Source organism: Herpailurus yagouaroundi, unplaced genomic scaffold (assembly GCF_014898765.1).
Source record: "Herpailurus yagouaroundi ecotype Mexico unplaced genomic scaffold, PumYag 186, whole genome shotgun sequence".
In the NCBI taxonomy this organism is placed as follows: domain Eukaryota; kingdom Metazoa; phylum Chordata; class Mammalia; order Carnivora; family Felidae; genus Herpailurus; species Herpailurus yagouaroundi.
In genome coordinates this window covers 36,188,511-36,208,252 of record NW_024412417.1, presented here as the reverse complement: position 1 = coordinate 36,208,252, position 19,742 = coordinate 36,188,511, and the positions used below count along the sequence as shown (strand labels likewise).

Below are 19,742 nucleotides of genomic sequence, written 5' to 3'. Positions count from 1 at the left end.
GATGTTACACATGTGTGGGGTTTTTAAAATTTTTTTAAAGTTTATTCTGAGAGAGAGGGAGCGAGCATGAGCAGGAGAGGGGCAGAGAGAGAGGGCGAGAGACAGAATCCCAAGCAGGCTCCGCACTATCAGCACACAGCCCAAAGCGAGACTTGAATTGACGAACCATGAGATCATGACCTGAGCCAAAGTTGGACGCTTAACCCACTGAGCCACCCAAGTGCCCCTGCACGTGTGTTCCCGAAAGACGACCTTGGATATCATGTGAATAAGAGCCTAGAAAGGGACAAGGTGACAAGCTAAGAGAAAGTTCATTGTGATTCACTGATGGTACAGTTTCTTCTGACTTACCCTGGGGTAGAACAGGAGAAAAGGCAAATCTGTACAGGATGCAAACACCTTTTCTGCAATTAAAAAAAATCTGCAAAACACAAATGAGCTAACTGTACACGGAAGCCTTCAAAAACCAAAGCGACACACACGTGTAAGATACGCGTCCCCTCAGGCTGAGGGAAGAATGCAGCTTCCAATTAAGTCCTGTTTCGAGGCACATCATATTTATTCATTTTATTCGCACAGTGATTTACATCTATTTTTATATGAAACATCCATTGTTCCCCAGACCATGGGGAGGAGAAGAGTGCTCCAGAAGCCTGCAGAGTTGAGGGAGAGGAGCAAATCACAGATGGATAAATTCTAAAGTGTATTTTAAAGTAAAAGTCCAGGGGCGCGTGGGTGGCTCAGTCGGTTAAATGCCCGACTTCAGCTCAGGTCATGATCTCACAGTCTGTGAGTTCGAGCCCCGCGTCAAGCTTTGTGCTGACAGTTCGGAGCCTGGAGCCTGCTTCGGATTCTGTGTGTGTGTGTGTGTGTGTGTGTGTGTGTGTGTGTGTGTGTCTCTCTCTGCCCCTCCCCTCCTCTTAAAAATAATTAAACATTAAAAAATATTAGTAATAAAAGCCCAAAGAATTTTTGTTCCTTTTCGGCTCAAGTCTTCATGCTAATGTGTCTTTTGGGTAAATTTTCATGCATTTCTGTCCTGGGATTTGTGGCCAAACCCCAGGTAAATGACTAGTGTTTACTGAAGAAGTTATTCTCCTTCATCTTGGTTCCCTTTTTTCTTCTGTTTTGGATAATCTACTTTCCTGTGGCTGCCATTTTGAGAGTTCTAAAAATAATATGTAAAGAGAGCTGATCAGTGAAGAGAAATCTGAGGTGAAGAAGGAACTCAGAATCAGTACCTTGAATTATTGCCGTTCTTTCTTCTTGACTGAGAAAACTGAAGAATATTTGACTGATGAAGATCCATATGGCAGAAACTCTTGTCCAAAATTTACTATGAATTCTCTAGACTCCGTTTTCCCACCTAATAAGTGGGTTGACAATAATACCATCTAAGCTTTGGAGCGTATTACTCTATATTCTCTATCTCAGGGGTCAGCAACCATAGTTTGTGGACTAAATCCCTCAAGCCACTTGCTTTTGTATAGCCAGAGGGCTAGGGAAGAGTTTATACATTTTAAAATAATTTGGGGAAATCAAAACAATAATGGTGTTTTGCGACACATAAAAAGGTTATGAAATCAAATTTCAGGATCCATAAATAAAATCTCCTTAACATACAGCATTCATTCACCTATTATAATACTTTCCAGGGATGCCTGGGTGGCCCAGTCGGTTAAGCATCCGACTTTAGCTCAGGTCATGATCTCACACTCCGTGAGTTCGAGCCCCCCGTCGGGCTCTGTGCTGACAGCTCAGAGCCTGAGCCTGCTTCCGATTCTGTGTCTCCCCCCCCTCTGCCCCTCCCCTGCTCATTCTCTGTCTCTCTCTGTCTCAAAAATAAATAAAAACATTTAAAAAAATTTATAATACCTTCCACCATAGGGATATCAGGCTGCATAACAACATACCGTAGACCAGGTGGCTCAAACAAAAAAAATATATATATATATATATATTTATTACAGTTCTGGAGCCCAGAAGTTCAAGATCAAGGTGCTGCCAGATCCACTGTCTAGTGAGAACCCTCTTCCTGTTTCACAGACAGCTGTCTATTCATTGTGTCCCCAAAAGGTAAAGAGCAGAGATAGATCTAGTCTCTCTCTCTTCCTTTAGGGACACTAATCCCATTGTAGGGGCTCTACCCGCACGACCTCCTCTAAACCAAATTGCCTTCCAATGACCTCAATTCCAAATGCCATCACATGGGGTGGGGGCAGGGTCTCAACACATGAGTTTTGGAGAGACACAAATCTGCCCACAGAGTGCAGTAGCTGCAACGGAGACCATATGGCCAGCAAACCCTCACATAGTTGCTATCTGGTCCTTTACAGGAAAACTCCGCTTGACCGCTGCTCTATGTTTTTAACAGCCCTATGAGTGTTCCCCCCTGTTTTGCCATTTTACAGGTGAGGAGACTGGAGCACCAAGAATGACTTGTTCTAGTTGACTGTCACACAGCTAGGAAAGTGGGTTCAGGATCTGCACTGCCCAGACAGTCAGACTCCAGAAGGTTCACTCTCATACTCTATATAACACTGTCTTCCTAATATTCTGGGCTTCCCCTCGAAGCCGCCACTCGGAACCCCCTGAATGAATTTCAAGTTGAAGCCCCATTGCCTCTAAGAAGAACTTCTCCTCTACCCCAGCCTCTATTTCTCTGTTTTCCTTACCAGATTTCCATGTCACTTACTGTCAGTTCCATTCTTGGCTCACAGTCACGTGCGTGCCTGTCCCTCTCCCAACAAATGAGAAGACTGCCGAGAACAGGCAGGTGCCTTCGCCCTTACACCCTGGCCCTCAGCGCAGTGCCTGACTTGTAACGAGCTCAGAAAATGCGGGCTGATTGAAAAAATGTGACTTGGTAAACAAGGGTGATCTCTGTACCCTCTACTGAGGTTAACTCACTTACAACAGGGATTAAAACCTTCACCCTCCTATGTGAAAATGATGCCAGGGCCCAGCGGTTCATTATTAGAGATTCCCTGCATTGGTTGAAAATTGGTTGAAAATTCCCTGCATTGGTTGAAAATTGGTTGAAAATTCCCTGCATTGGTTGAAAATTTATTGACAAATAAGCAATTGACAAAGGTGTGTGAACCAGCCCATAGATGGGGACTCACTGCTTTGGGGTTATTTGGACATGCCATTTTCAGGTGTTCACTCTCACTTCGTCCTTCCAGTTGCTAGCTGGGTCATTCCATTTATCTCTTCAAGAGCCTTTATTGACATACCAGTAGCTACAGAATCAAATCCAGTTTCCTTGGCTGGACATTCAGAGTCCTCATGGGTTTGATCCCAACTAACTTTCTGTGACAGTTACTCTAAATTCTTGATCAGATATATTGTTTACATCTGTTTTGAGCCATTCTTTAGCTGTCGTTTCTTCCCGGAATTTCTTTTGAGGAGAATTCTTCCGTGTCATCATTTTGGCTAGTTTTCTGTCCCTTAGGTGTTTTAAAAGCTTGTTATGTGTCCCGTACCTGCGAGCACTACTATATTAAAGAGGGGTCACGCACTGCCTAGGGCTCGGCCCCTCAGGAGGTGGTTTTCAGAGTGTGTTCCGTGCTCTCTGCTGTTGTGACTCTGGTTCCTTTATCTCCGTGCTTGTAGTGATGTTTTGGACCCTCCACCAGGTGTGCTTTGATGTGTTCATCAAAGTAGCCCTGGAAAAAAAAAATTAAAAAGAAAAAGAAGAATGAAAAAAAAATTGGGGGTGGTGGTGGTGGGCAAGAGGCCTTATCCCATACAAAGAGAGAAATGACAGGGACGGGGAAAAAGAAAAGAAAAGAAAACTGACCAGACATTGAAACTATATATCTTAATACAGAGAGAGAGAGAAAGAGAGAGAGAGAGAGGGAGGGAGGAAAATAAAGAAGGAGATATAGAACAGGTGTAAAGAGAATAGATTAGGGGTGCCTGGGTGGCGCAGTCGGTTAAGCGTCCGACTTCAGCCAGGTCACGATCTCGCGGTCCGTGAGTTCGAGCCCCGTGTCAGGCTCTGGGCTGATGGCTCAGAGCCTGGAGCCTGTTTCCGATTCTGTGTCTCCCTCTCTCTCTGCCCCTCCCCCGTTCATGCTCTGTCTCTCTCTGTCCCAAAAATAAATAAACGTTGAAAACAAAATTTAAAAAAGAGAATAGATTAAATATGTTCGCTTAAACAAATCAACAAAACAACGCCCCACAACCAGAATAACCAGACTAGAGAAGGGAAGGGGGGAAAAAGTATATATATGTACATATATGTATAACAGGAATTGTCCAAGAATTAAATCAGAAAATGCAAACCCGCTGGGTGCCTTGGATCCAGTGGCAGCTCTGGTCTGGAGGGGCTGTCTGATTGGTCAGTGTCGATCTCAGGTAGATACATAGTTCCCAGGCGCGGGGAGGGGGTCCCCCTCCACCGTGCCCCTGCTGTTGTTCCCTGAAGCCCCACCTTGCTGGTGATGGGGAGAAAAAGGTCAAGACCCCAGTCTCTCCTCCCAGGACCATGTGTCCCAAACCACTCTGTTCAAGCTGTCCTTCTATCCCCGCCCCCTCCTTAGTCTCCACTCTTCCTGGGGCTCCTCATCTGGGATTCAGACCCAGATGTCTTAAAGGGTCCTGCTCCCCGCATCCCGCCCAGTTCCTGGGAAGTGCTGTTGCACCCCACAGATAAATGGCCTTCTCGCTGGCGGTCACAGGCAGGGTCTTTTGTCCTTTGAACGGATATATACCTTCTTCCCACAGCACTCCAGGGAGGGCATCGCTTTCTCCCACTGCGGACTGCGCCTCTGAGCTAGGTACTGAGCCCAGGGCTGGCTCCCCTCCTCCGCAGGTGCACACACAGGGCAGCTGGGGCCCCAGTCGGGAGAAAGCCTGCAGTTAGAGATTGGCTCTTTCTCCATTTTGTTTTTTTCCTGACCCCCAGTCTGTGGTTTTTCACTTGTCCAAATACAGTCCTACACTTGCACAACCTCTCTTTCTCTTTCCTCTGTCCGCAGAAGGGAATCCCTCCCCTTCCTATGGGTGGTGCCTATGCCCGTTTTCTCTCTCCCAGTTCCCAATCACGCACCTCTTGGCCCACCAGGTTGTCCCCATGGGCTCCTGGAGACGTCTCTGTCACTCTGAAGTCCAGACTCTTGGAATTCCAAGTCCTCTGGCCTCAACGCTACTGTGTTTGAGGGACGAGGGAACTTGGGGTCCCCCTACTTCTCTGCCATGTTGGATTCCCCTCTCAACTAACTTTCGAGCTACGTCTTTCCCTCTGTTTCCCCACATCCCAGTCTGCTCAACATTTTCCAAAACACTATTCCTATTCATCCTATAATGATGCTGTCTTGCACCCCAGGTGTCCATCCATCAATACCTTCAAACACCTAATGCCATGTTGAAATGCCACCTCTTTGAGGACGTGGAGTATACCTCAGTCATCTCCACTTGTCTCATAGTGATTAGCCCAGTAGCTGCACACACAGTAAGTGCTCAACACTGGCCTGTTTGCTGCTATGTTCCAATCCTTTATCCATCTACCTGTTCTCGCCTGGATCCTTTGTCACTAGATATGGACAGGGGACTTTCAGGAGGGCGGGGAAAGGAGCAAAGTCTAATGAGTTATGTATTATGTATTACATTATGTGTTACACATTCTTCAGGCCCATTCGTTCATTACCTGTCATTTGTTCAGCATCTCTAATGTGCTGGACACTATGCCCAGAACTTTACATTTATTATCACTCTGTCATTTACATTTCAACAAGATAGATACTATTATTGGCTTGATTAGTCAAAAAAAGAAACCTGGGCTCACATAGGTGGTGCAATTTGCCCAAGATCACACATCTGATTTGTGTCTAATCATAGAACAAAACCTATGGTCTTTCCATTATATGTCATCACCCTAAGACAAAGACCCTGACACCAAGGAGCTCTCAGACATGAAGAAGGTTTGACTCTTATAGCCCGTTCACTAATTTATTGGTCCATTTATTCCACAAATACCACATCAGGCATCAGCAATACAGTATGAACAGGCGATGGTGGATGGGTAAAGATAGGAAAAACATGAAATCAAAGAAAACCCAAGAAATGAAAACAACTCATTGAAAAGATAAAACAAAGGAAGCACATGTAACTCAGTCACATAAATTTTTTTTAATTGTCAAATGAGGAACTCTACAAACCTGGGTGGGGTTTTCAACATGATTGGTCTAGCTGAAACAGAGGGGGAAGTGAAAGTCAAAGAAGGGAATGGAACATTGATTTGGGGTGCAAAATCTATACTATCACAAATGTTCTGGTTTGTTTTTCAAAGTCCTTACGATGTGTTCTCAAGGAAGAAATGTCTCACAGTTTGCTGGGTAGCCATGAAAATGTACTGCTCACGTCTCCTGAGATGGGAAACATAGTTGACTGAATGTCCCAGTGCTGGATCCGCCACTGTGTTCATGCCAAGGTCACACCTCCCACAGGCTGCTCCCTGCCAATGACTAAGCATGACGAGGGTATAAGCCCAGGCTCATTTCTCTGGGGCACAGAACTGCTCTCATAGGCAATTTGGTCTCTGTCCAAACACTGGATCTTAGAAATGTACTTCAGTTTCAGACTCTTTCTTCCTGGTCTCCTTCCTTCTTCCTCTCCTTTCACAGGTGTGAGACCCACATCAGGGTCTAAAGTCTCTCCCTGCCTCCCCCTACTTCCTCCCTCTTTCTCTTCACAGGTGTTTCCTCCAATGACCCTCTTAGGCATCTAACCCTGTCTTAGTGTGTACTTCTCAGAGGACCCAAACTTCTACACTAGCCCATTCAGAGCTCCCGGTGGTCAAGTAAGAAATGTTTTTAAATATATCCTTTTCATTTGGTTTGGATTTATGTGGAGAGTTGGAAAGAACTGGTCATAGAAGAACAATCGTTCTCATGCTCCTGGACCCAAGAGAGTTCCAGCATCTTAAAGAACTCTCCTCTGAGACCATAGTAAGTAACCATAATAATAATTACAATGAAATAATTTCATCTTTTACTTGCAATAACCATCTAAATGCTGTGGGTGGGTATTTAAATGCTCGTGTTAGAGAGCAGGAGGCCCGGAATGGTGAGGAGGCTTGCCTGAAGTGACAATGGCTTTGTGGGTGGACAGGTCTAGAGAAGCCTGACATCCCTCTTCTCAATGCTGCCACAGCACATGCTCCTGGTTTCACACCCAACTGCAAGACAGAACCCATTAAGAATCAATTCAATATGAAGCGACCCTCTTGGGTGACATGATTCAACCCAAAGACCTTCATTTCCGCAAAATAAGCATCAAATTCGATGGGCATTTTTTAACCACCCTTAACTGACTGGTCAGAGTCATTCTCAGCAACATGAAGCCCCCCCCCCCCACCTCACACATTGTGTTGGAGCACCTGGCACCATGCCAAGAATACAAACAGTTCATCACAACGATTGGCTGGTTGTTGTTGGATGGACTGACTTTGGGTTTTCCCAAACGGCATAATCTTGTTTTCAAAGATGACAACTACAGCCGTCTTTGTAAAACGTGCGTGTCATTTCAGTGGCAAACTGATGACGACAGCATGTGACAGATAGCATTTATTGCACCCCTTTCTTTGTGCAGTGTCTGTGCCAGAACCACCCTCAATTATGATCCCATTTTGTAGATGAGAAAATTGAGGCTTGGATCTATTAAGCAACTTGCCCAGTATGTCATAGCTAATAAGTGATAGAGATCAGGTGCCGCCCAGAATGAAGAACCACTCGTCATCCTGTCTCCTTCCCAGAGATATGCCAGAATTGAGCACAAAGTCCCCACCTTGGTCCAATAATGGTGTGAAACAAGACTGAAATCATGAATAATCCAGAATGATCACTCTTTAAAGAAATATTTCCCAGTGCTTCATTCAAACTAGATTTCAAAAGTGATAGGAAGGGTGTGCATTAGACCTTTTGGGCTATGAGCTAAGTGGAAAGAGGTTTATAATTATCTCATTACATACTTGATAACAAATGCTTCCAAGATGCTTGCTGCATTCCACACCATTTCTCTTTGATATTTTCCACAGCTCGCTGTCATTTTACTGACACTCTAATAGAAAAGTTTGAACACCCATAGGAAATTGCCCAGAGAAAGGAATGAAGGGAATCGGACTTTGATGGTTCCCTGTCTTGCTGAGGACAGGCTTGGTCATAGCTGAGCAGTCAGTCCTTGATTACACCACCAGCCTCCCCTCCCCTGTTCTCTCCTTGACCACACTGGCCAACGCATACCAAAGGCGGAAAATGGACGGTGTGATGAACCATATTCATCTTTTACCGTGCAACCAAGTTTAGGAAGAGTCGTCTGCATGGACAAGAATAGTTCCAGGACTGCCTCTCTCAGACTCGGAGAAATAAGGAAAACAAAAAGAATAAATAGGGGAAAAGGCAAGGAGAGGACATTCTAGTCATTATTTCTTCACGTATTACTTACTCATCCCCCAACAAAACCATACTGAGTGCCTATTTTAGGTCAGGCACTGAGTTAGGAACTGGTCAACTAAATAGACGTGAGAAGGAAATGACAAAAAAGATATGGCAGACTCTCCCTGCCCGTGAGCATGCCGCTTCTTTCCTAGTTCCAGCCACAGTAGATGAATCATCGTTCTTCTCAGCCAATCATGGTTACCACACCCCCTTTGGGATTAGTTTAGGGTCAGATGAGTGACACACTTCTGGCCAATGGCACATAAAGAGAAGTTTGCAAGGGGCCTTCTGGAGAAGATTTCCTTCCCCAGCACAAAGGAAGTAAAGGAGGGGGCCCTTTTTGCCACCTGCTTTCTTTCATCCTGCATGAAAAGATGTCCTGAAAAGACATGATGCTTAGAGCAGAGGCAGCCACATTGCAACCATGAGGAGAGTCATCACCGAAACTCCAAGGATGGGAGAACACAAAGATGTGCGGAACGTGGGTCTGCAATGTCACATCAAGGTGATATGCATCAGAATCCAACAAACGTGTGATCAGTTCAAGTAGGCTTAACCCTTGGTAGGATTTGTGGAGTGTCTTGTTTTATTAATAATTACAAAAAAAGAGAGAGTTAGTCCAGCTCTATTTTGTACCAGGCAATGGGCAAGGTGCCCTTTACAACATCTTTTTTCATCAGCACAAGAGAGGCACGCTGATGCTCACAGGGGTAAGATATGGCAGCCACTTCATATCCACCCCACCTAGCTCCGATCTGTAATTCCCTCTCCTCCTATTAATAGCACCTCAATTTTCCTGTGGGTGGTTCCTGATGAGCCATCAGCTGTGGTGTCTTGGCCCCCTCTCACATACCTGATACATAGCAAAGCTTAAAAAATCTACTGTTTTCTCTAAAGCACACTTGTCTTATTCTCTTGACCCCATTAGATATATAGCTACATCGATATCAATATCGATATTGATGTTGACATTGATATCGATATAGATATATTGGGATCAATATAGATAGAGATAGATAGATGATGGCTAGATCTGCTCTTCTCTCAAGGCTTGACCAAATTAAAAAAAAAAAAAAGACTATCTCTAATATCTCTTGCAGGAAACAACATATTTTAAAAACATTTACCATAAAAGTAAGGTTCTTCTTAGGAGACAAGTGAAGTTCCGGTCTTCCAAATGCTGATTTTTCTCACCACAGACTAGCTTCGTGTACGTGGAGAAGGTGCACCATTACCAGGAAACAAAGAGTCGGAGAGAAAATATACGGTAGGTCTCTTACCGCTCACACCTGTTGGAGAGGTATTATAAACAAATACAGACTCTGAGAATAAGGTTTCCCTGAAAGTACACTGTCACTGCCAGGAAACTATTGCTTATCTTTAACACGGAGAAGAAATCAAAGGAGAAGCCTTGCCTAGAAAGTTCAGAAATATTTGCAGTCGGTTGATACGACTTAGCACAAGCCTTTACGTTGACACTGCTCAGACCGTATAGTATAGGGGTCAGCAAACTACAACCTGAGGGCCAAAATATGGCCTGTCACCTGTTTTTGTGAATAAAGTTTTATTAGAACACAGACACACCCATTTGTTTATATATCATCTATGGTTGTTTTCACACAATAACAGAGTTGAATTGGTGGCAGGGATCATCTCTTCCACAAAGCCTAAAATATTTACGATCTGGCCCCTTACAGGAAAAGATTGCTGGGGGCTGGCCTTGCCTAATAATATCAGCAATTATTATCAGTTATTGAACATCTACATTTACCACCAGCGTTGGTTCTCAGAACGTCTGAAGTAGGTACCTCGTCCCATTTTTCCACAAAAAGAAGGAAAACGAAGCTGAGGAATTTTTAGTAACTCGCCAAAGTAACAGAGTCAGAACAAGGATTCAAACCCAGGCATGCACACTCATTTCTGGATATTATTTATGCAGCTGCTATGGGCAGGCCATCCACTAAGTACAAGCAACACAATGGCAATCAACACTGTGCAATCTTTGTCTCATGGAGCTTACCGTGGAGGGAGAGACGTTGTTGTTAAACAGATAACCACATAACCACATATATTAGATATGATGAGTAGTTGTGCTAGAAAACACTGTGAGACACAAGATTAGGGTACTGGAGGGAGAAAGACGGGTGGTCAAGTTAAGATGGGAAGGGGTCCCTTAGGTTGGGCTCCCAAGAGAGCAAACCCAGCAGTAAATCTCACTTGCTAATGCTTTCTTGGGCGAGGCAGTCTAGGGCAGCAAGAGAAAAGGACAAGAGGAAGTGAAGGAACGAGGGAAAGCACGTGCAAAGTGGTGTTTTACAGAGCTGGCACCAGCCTTGCAAGAAAATAGAGCTGATGGCTCAGATGGATGAGCCATCTGGGACAACCGTGTCTTGGAGAGCCCATCCGGGAGAAGGAAGAGAGAGAGATTTATCTGCTGGCCCCTTCCCATCTCCTGTTTTCCCCGAGGAGAGCTGAGACAGCCTGAGGTGTTAGGAGGCTAGAGGATGCACAGGAGATTGGGTTCCCCATCAAGTGAGTTGCCGCAGCACAGAAGGTCATATAAGGCTGACAAAGTCCAGGAGACCCACAAAGAGAGTCCATCAGGCATCTTCTTTGAGGAAGTGATGTTTCTACTGAAACTTGAGAAATGAGTGAATGAATGGGAGAAAACTTCATTCAAGCTGAGAAGAAAGGAAGTGCAAAGGCCCTGAGGCAGGAGAGAATTGGCATATTTGAGAAGCAGAAGAAGACTTTGGGGTGCTCAGGAGTTATACTCCACAGGTCCATGCCCTTGCTCCACCATTTACTAGCTGTGTAACCTGGGGAAGTTTCTGAACATGTCTGAGCTTCTCTTTTTTACCTATAAAAGGGAGATCATAAGGATTAAACAACATCATACATGCACACTTAACACAGTTTTTGGCTCATAAAACTCATAAAAGGCAAACAATATCGGTCATTATCCTTATTATTTTTTAAGTTTATTTAATTATTTTGAGAGAGAGAAAGAGAACACATGTGTGTGTGTGAATTGGAGAGGGGCAGAGAAAGAGGGAGAGAGAATATCCCAAAAAGACTCTGGGCTGTCAGCACTGTACCCAACACAGGGCTCGAACCCGTGAACCATGAGATCATGACTTGAGTCAAAATCAAGAGGCAGAGTCTCAACCGACTGAGCCACCCAGGTGTCCCATCTTTATCATTATTACTATTATTATTTTCATTTATTATTATTCCTGGTGTTATTACTTACCCTGACCTACTGAATTAAAATAGCTGAGGAAGGGCCCTTGAATTGCATGCTTAAAAAAAATCCCTATAATAATTTGGATTACAGACCAGTCTTCTGTAAAAGGATTATGCTTTCACATCCTTGCCACACAGGGCCAGTCGATTTTCCTACTCTCCTGTCAGATTCGGCTCACTGAGTTGCTCTGGCCTGTGGACTATGGGCCACATGGCTGCAAACGTGTAAGGTGACCGCATACCTAAAAAGTCGGTCTCTTGCATTCCTGCCTTCTGTTGGAACAGCACACTGTACATAGGGGCTGCTCCTTCCTATGCAATCACAGACCAAGAAGACCAATGGAACTGACCCTTAGTCAACCCACAGCCTGAAGCACAACTACTGCTGAGCTGTGGGCATCTTGCGACGTAAATGGAAAATAAACCTTCATTTTTATAAGCCACTGAGATCTGGGAGCAGGGTTCTTTGTTACGCAGCAAAACTGATTGATACAGTCTCTAGTGATTCTTTTACATGTGAAATTACGGCAATATAAAACACTGAGTCTGTGCTCTACGTTCTTAAGGGAGCTTCTCTTTTGCAGGGACAGATGTCCAGCAGACATTCGGCTAGACACAAGCGTGTATTGGGGTGGAGTGTGGAAGATGGCAGTATCAGAATTGGCTCCACTAGCTGATGTTGAGAAATACCCAAAGCGAACATGAAGGCATTGGCTCAAATCTCTCTGTGCACTCTGTAAGGGGGCAACCCCTTCCTGGCCTTAACACACACCCCACCTTCTGCATGTTCCATTTGGGTGATTTCTGTTCCCTTCCAGGCATATTGAGATGGGCATTTTCATATTCTGCTGATAGCAGAGGTGTGGGGGTGGGGGTGTGTTGACAAGATCACAACTCCCAGGGTGTTTTTTTCCAGACCTCACTTGGCCTTTATGCCACAGGAATAAAGTTGATCCCAAAGCAACTCCAAACCCTTGAAAATCCCTGTAAACTACCTTTGCCATATGCACTTCTCTAAGAACCAACTTAATAATAACACTCATATTCATACAATTTCAACAAAATATATGTTAGAAATAAGACCTCTTTTCTGCTGTCACGAACGCCTGCTGTCCCCTTTGGAGAAGCAGCATCACATAGTGGTTAAGAGGGAAAATTCTGTCATTAGAATGCTTGCATTTAAATCCTGCTTGCCAGTTGCGTGACCCGGGACAAGTTACTCAACCTCTCTGTGTCTGCATTTTCTCATTTGTAAATGGGGATTATAACAGTAGTTCTACTTGACGGTTATGTTGAGCATTATTTGAGTAAATACACATAAAACACTGAGACTGATGCCTGGCATATAGCGAACTGCTCAAACAAATGTTAGCTTTTCCTATTATTTTATGAATGAGCTCAAGCATCTTGGTCACATGGGCAGAGGTAGAGCGAGAGATTATATAGAGTCCAACCTCCTTCTCTCAATGCTAGAGATGGCCTGGGTGCCGGCACGTTGCCCCGCCTCTGGGGACCCACCACAGCTTTCCCTCTCACCCCGTTGTTCTGGTGTAGGCTGTGGGCGTTCTTATGGACAGAAGTGAGCTGCCACTGAAAACTGGGATGCAAGTCTGCATGGCAATGTCCAGGGAACCAGAGCGAGGAAGGGAGGGAAGGGGAAGAGAAAGGACAGGGCCTAAGGGCCATTCTGAGTGGGGTCAGGGCTGCAGTGAGGGGTGGGAGCACCCTGGACAGGGGAATGACTTGGGAACTTTCAAAGAGATGTTCTTATTTCATCATCCACTACGTACTGGAAAAAGAGATAAGGTGATCCATTGGTAGCAGCCTCAGCACCCCCTACATCCTCTCAAACAATTCAGCTCTAGGGGCGACTGGGTGGCTCGGTTGGTTGGGCGTCCAACTTCGGCTCAGGTCGTGATCTCATGGTTGGTGAGTTCGAGCCCCACATCAGGCTCTGTGCTGACAGCTTGGAGCCTGGAGCCTGCTTCCGATTCTGTGTCTCCTTCCCTCTCTGCCCCTCCCCTGCTCACACACTCTCTCTCTCTCAAATATAAATAAACATTAAAAAAAAAAAAAAAGAATTCAGCTCTGGCCCAGACTTGCATATCTTCCTGACATTAACCACCATCCCTGGGAAGCAAATTAATGGGGAATTATTTCCACACTCCCAACTCTGGTGCACATTTATTGAGCACCTATTATGAGCCAGGCAATCTGCTAAGGGTTTTACATACATTAACTCCCTTAGAATTTCCCTCAAATCCTGTGAGGCCAGAATTCTGAGGATTCTCATTTTGTAGATGAGGATCCAATCTCTGAGAGGTTAAATAAACTGTGTAGGGTCACCGGCAAAGCCAGGAATCAAAGTCAAGTTCAGCTGTGCTACCCTGTTTTGTGTGGTACCACTTTAGAGCATTTACAGCCCAGTAAATGGTGACGATGATGGCCAAGATGAGGAGATAGTCCTGGGTTCCCAGAACATGATGTCTCCCTGTCTCCTCTCTGCCCCTCTCTGAATCCCTCCCTTCATATTTCCTCCCTCCTGGAACCACCAGCCCTGCTGTCCTTTTTATTCTTCCCTCACTCCAGGTTATCTGGTCAGGAGAAGGTTGTGACCATTACTGGGAAGAGCTTCTCATGATCCAGAGGGAGTTACTGAAACGTCTATGACTCACCATGCTCTGGGGAGACACAGTGGTAGAATGCCCTGTAAGGAGTCAGGGGCTTGACTTTGAGTCCATCACTTGTCACTAGTTCCAGGGCCTTGGCCAAGTCACTTGACTTCAGTGATCCTGAGTGGATCAATGACACGTGTCCTACAAACACACTGTATTCTTGGAAGGTAGCTGTGAGGTCACCCCATCCCCCCTTCTCTTCCCATCAAATCCCCTCTCTGGAGCGATTTTTGCCTTGGCTCTATTCCCTCAGGTGTGGTCCACAATCCAAAACAACAGCCCGTCCTGGAAAGCCATCTTCCCAAGTCTACGTTCACCTGGCACCTACAGTACTCTGAGTCCTCTCTCCCTTAGAGGACAGCAGTTCAGCATAGTCACGGGGTTCTCAGATGGGAGTGTATATCAGGATACATGGAAGGCTGCTACAACCCCGGAGGGCCGGGCCTCACCTCCAAAGTTTCTGATTCAGTATCCCTAACACATTGCTGGTTGATGTCAATGCTGGTCGGAGGACCTCTTTGAGAACAACTTAATATTCGACAAGGATTTTCAGAGTCAGGAGTAAGTGCTCAGACTACCTCAAGTTAATTCCCAGCTCTTCTGCTTTCTGGCTATGCAAGCTTCGACAAGTCAATCTCGGTAAGCCTCAGTCTTTTCATCTGTAAATGGATATGACAATGATGTGTACTTCCTAAGATTATTGCAAGGAAGGGCGAGCTCCTGCTGAGGGCCTTCAGCCTTCTGCCTGACACTTCATAAGTGCTCTGTTTGTGAGTTGTCAAAATTCAAGGGGTTCTAAGGCCCCTTGGGTCATTGAACCCATCTTCTCACTCTGAGTCACTCTTCAACCCCAAGAAACGACATCTAGTGTCACTACTGAATGTGTCTCTATCCCAGGAGCTGCCCAGAAATGAAGGCAAGCTTCAGAGCAAACCAGTAATTAGATAATGACAACAAGCCAAACACACTGAATTGCGGGCGGGTGGCGTGGAAAAGGTCAGTCTTCTCAGATCCTCACTGTAGGGAAAAAGCTCAGGACATGGCATCAGATGGTCTGAATTTGGATCCAGGCTCTCCCGGGTTGGGGCTGGGTAAGCTTAAACAGGTTCAATGTAATCTCTGAGACTCAGTTTCCTCATCTGTTCAGTGGGGACAATAATGAGCTGCCAGTTTGTTTCATAAGCTGAGATTCTCCTAGTTGTGAGAAACCCAGCAGCTACCTAAATATTTGGGTCCCTTCCTGCTCCAGGCAATTCAGGTGCCACTGCTGATAACCCCCCTGGTTGTACTACCATCTGGACTCTTACTTAGAGAACCCTCATTTCTGAGAAAGGCCAGGACACTCCACTCTATCAGCTTTCCCTGGCCTCAGCCTACCCATGTTTCCAGGGAACACCACTGGCCTATGTACCCAACCACACAGGTCACACCAAAAAACTAATGTTCAGCAAAGGCTGGGAGCAGCCACGGTCAGCTACAGCCATAAAACCCACAGGACACAAGATTCATGATAATGTGTTCACTTTCCTTCCTCTTCTCTTTCCTCCAAGAAGTCAATTTCACCAGTCACTGGACATGCTTTGAAAGACCTCAGAAAATCCCACAGGAAAGCACCAAAGATTGTTTTTATCATTTTGTTCCATTTCTCCTGTTTGCTTAGTAATCCTGGTAAACAACTTTGTGCAAACAGAAACCTTTTTCATTTGATTGAGTTCTTGCCTGGGGCACTGTTGCCTCAATCTTAAGGTTTGGGGGTAGGTGGAGAAAGTACTTTGGATTTAAACTTCCTGATAAGTGGGCACATAACAAAATGAAAGAACACCGGCCATTTATTTATTTATCCAACCCCCTTGAGGGGGTTGGATATGAGTGACTTTCTAAGCTTCCATATGGATGTTCTATTTTTTTTTTATTTTTTTAACATTTTTATTTATTTTTGAGATAGAGACAGAGCATGAACGGGGGAGGGGCAGATAGAGAGGGAGACACAGAATCAGAAGCAGGCTCCAGGCTCTGAGCCATCAGCCCAGAGCCCGACGTGGGGCTCGAACTCACGGACCGCGAGATGGTGACCTGAGCTGAAGTCGGACGCTTAACCGACTGAGCCACCCAGGCGCCCCTGGATGTTCTATTTTTTATGACCATTATTAATACTATCATCATCTTTGTCATCATCACCAACAGAGGCTTGGCCCAGAAACACAAGTTGTATTTGTTGAGTGTGAATTCGTCTGGAAGTTCAGTGTCCTTAGTCCAAGTTCACCTGGTCGGTCATAGCCCGAAGCCCCAGAGAAAAGAGAACCTGGCAGCGTTGGGGTCCAGAAGGAGACATCAGCAGAGCTTGCGGACCTGGTCTGAACCAGGTACTCTGAATGGGCACCTTACAAAGACTCAGAGCTTTGCCAGTTAGGAGTTGCCACACTGCCCCACTGACCCTCACTGAGTTACCACCCCCAGTGCCATTCAGTGACTCGGTGTAGGGCATCGTGTCAACACCATTAGTGGAGATGATAATCAATCTTTAAGCTACAGTCTCATAGCTTCTCTCTAGAAGTTCTCTTACCTCCCGAGATTTTTCACACAATCCCTGCTCTTTACATCCTCTGTCCAGGCACCTGGCTTTTCTTTCCTGTTCCTGTGCATGGCACGGACTGGCATTCTGTACAGTTCCAATTAATTCTTTGTTTTGTTTGATTTCTAGCCCATGGCCAGCAACTCCCTGGGTTTTTACTCTCAGTTGCTCAAGTAAATAAGCCAAATGTTAATTTATTGCTCTTTGATCCTGACTAAATGCAGAGATGGTGTAACCAGAAATACTAACGTTTGTCCAGGCCTCCCTGGTAGCACAGTAACGGCACTGGGTTTGGGTGTGCTTTGGTTTCGCGGGGCAAAGGGATGCCCCCTTCTCTAGCGTCCATCATCTCATTGGATTCTCCCAAACGGCCTGGCAAAGTTGACAGGACGGGAATTATTACCTGCATTTTGCAGATGAGGAAACCAGGCTCAGAATGATTAAATAAGTTCCCCAAGGCCACAGAGCTCAAAAGTAGCTAACTGCAGCTAAAACTTACTCAACCTGACTCCCAGTTCAACAAAACTGTTGTGAGTGTCTCCGTCCCCCATTGGGTCATCAGGTGGGATAATAATAATTTTATATGATATCTTTTCACAGACATTTTCTGGGTTATCCAGAGTGCATTCTATGGGACGGCAGTTGTGTGAAATACTCCATAAGAAAACATGCTGTGGCCAAATATGTTTGCAATATGCTGTCTACTCTATTCTATTCCTGGAGATTCAGCATATTGATTAGCATTTTCATAAATGAAAGCCTCTGAGAAGTTGTCCTGTATAAGACCTGGACAAAGTTATGACCCCAAATTGTCTGAACATATTTGATCGTGAGGAGGCAAGAGTGGAAGCATGGAGATCATGTCCCAGCAATGCACCCAAGAGACTGGGGGTGTGTGGACAAAGAGGGATGGCACCAACTGGTGAGACATATTTCAGATGCAGAGCCAACCAGATTTGCTGGTGGAGGATGCAGGGTGTAAGAAAATCAGAGGAGGTAAGGATAGCCCAGGGATGTGAGGCTCCAGCAACTGTATGAATACAGTGGCCACCTCCTTATAGAAGCTCTCCCTGGACTAAAAGCTCCACCCTATCATGGCGGCCTCTTACAGCATCCCATCCCTGGGCTTTGGTGATTGCAGTTTTCATTTTATCTTTGTAGATGAGATCACTGGCAATGGCAGAGCTTTTAACTGTTTCCTCACTACCCTTATCTCCAGTGTCTAGCACATTATAGTCAACAAATCTTTGCTAAATAAATGAATGGACAGAGACTCGCATGCAGTAGTCACTTAGCAAATTGTAGCTACCATACTATTAATCAACCTAGTACACAAGCATTAATAATAAAGCTAGTCAATTAGTATGCGGGGGGGGGGGGGGCTGGAGGGAAGTGGGGGGGCATGACTGTTAACTGGTTGGAGGACCCCATTCTAATCTGAGCCTCATCCTTCTGTCCCTGGACTTAGGGTAAGACCCTTCCTCTCTCCAAGTCCAGTTCTTCTGACTCCATCCAACAAGAGGTTGGACAATAGGATTCCCGTCAACCTGCACCTTGCTGCCCATGAGTTTATGTGGAAGCCATGGACAAGGCTGCGTTCTTGGGAATGTGTAGCACAGGACAGCCCAACACAGACCAGGTCTGATCAAATGCTCCGCCATCTAGCCCAGCTTAAGTCCTGCAGGCACCCAGAGAAGGGGACTGCAGTAGTAGCTAGAGGCACCAAGAAGGCTTACTGGAGGTTCTTCTTTCTCCTTCCAAGAGTCTGAAGTAACAGATGAATATGGTGACATTTGTTGGAGAAAACAAACAAGCAAACAAACATTCTTCTGGTTTGTCTTACTCTCAGTCCAACTGGCAAGGCTTGCCCCTCTCCTGCCTCCAAAAAAGGACCATTGAGCAAAAGCCACTTCCTCTACTAGACCTCACTCTGAACCTAGCTTTGTATATCTGAGATAGTCTTCCTTTTCTCTTCCACTTAGGAATACACAAAAGTACATTTCCCATCTGGACCTGTTTCGAGCCATTCTCCCTCAAGGCTGATCTTACGTTCCTGGTTGTGGACAGCTTGCCTGACCACGGCCTCACCACAAAGCATGGAATGGGTCCCCAAAGTTTGACCAGCTCTATGATCTCTCTCTCTCAGGGAGGGCTCCTGAGCAAATGATTTTCAGTTTCAGTTCATTTGTTTTTGTTTTCCATTTGGTTGCCCAGGGCAAACATCTACCCTGAGAGTTTCTCCCCTGGGACCATCTGTGCTATCATTGCTTGCCTCAGAGCAGATGTGTAAGGGGTCCCCCAGTGCTGAGGCCCTGCTTACCTCTTTTGTTCCCCAGAAGAGGTCACTATGTGATTAAGAAAAATGGTAGCTTGGCCCCAGCCCCTAGCCATCCCCCCGCCCCGCCACTGCCAATCAATGCAGTCCTCAGCCATTAATAACCAGACCCCACAAAGCCACCCAGTCCTTCCTAATATTCTCAGCATTGATTTTATTATCACTGTTATTGTGAAAAATATTCATAGCACTACATGGTGATCATCACCACATCAGTCTTGCTTTACAAAGATGCCGGCATGACAATCATTTTATTTCTGCCCCAGACTGCCCCTCCAGCTGCTACCTAGCCTAGTTTAGAGGGAAGAAGACTGAAGGACGAAGAGCTAAACTGGGTTACATAAAGAGAATCAGCAGCCAAGGTGGGATGAGAACCGATGTCTCCTGAAAACAAGTTCTGATGTTGAAAGAAAAGGTGCAGAGTTTCATTGGCTGAGCCACCCTTCCTAGGCAGGAGTGAAGGATTGAAACAT

The 19,742-nt window shown here is 45.5% G+C and overlaps 1 long non-coding RNA gene across 3 annotated transcripts in view; it reads right to left on the bottom strand.

Moving 5' to 3' along the window:
* The window catches only part of LOC121042980 (uncharacterized), a 91,865-nt gene that overhangs the window by 14,561 nt on the left and 57,562 nt on the right, over positions 1–19,742 (bottom strand). For all 3 annotated transcript variants that reach the window (XR_005796599.1, XR_005796601.1, XR_005796600.1), the window contains 4 exons: positions 9,569–9,730; positions 4,719–7,183; positions 4,291–4,442; positions 3,126–3,668 (listed from right to left, as the gene is read on the bottom strand). This is a non-coding gene — a long non-coding RNA (uncharacterized LOC121042980). The remainder of the gene's footprint in view (positions 1–3,125; positions 3,669–4,290; positions 4,443–4,718; positions 7,184–9,568; positions 9,731–19,742) is intronic.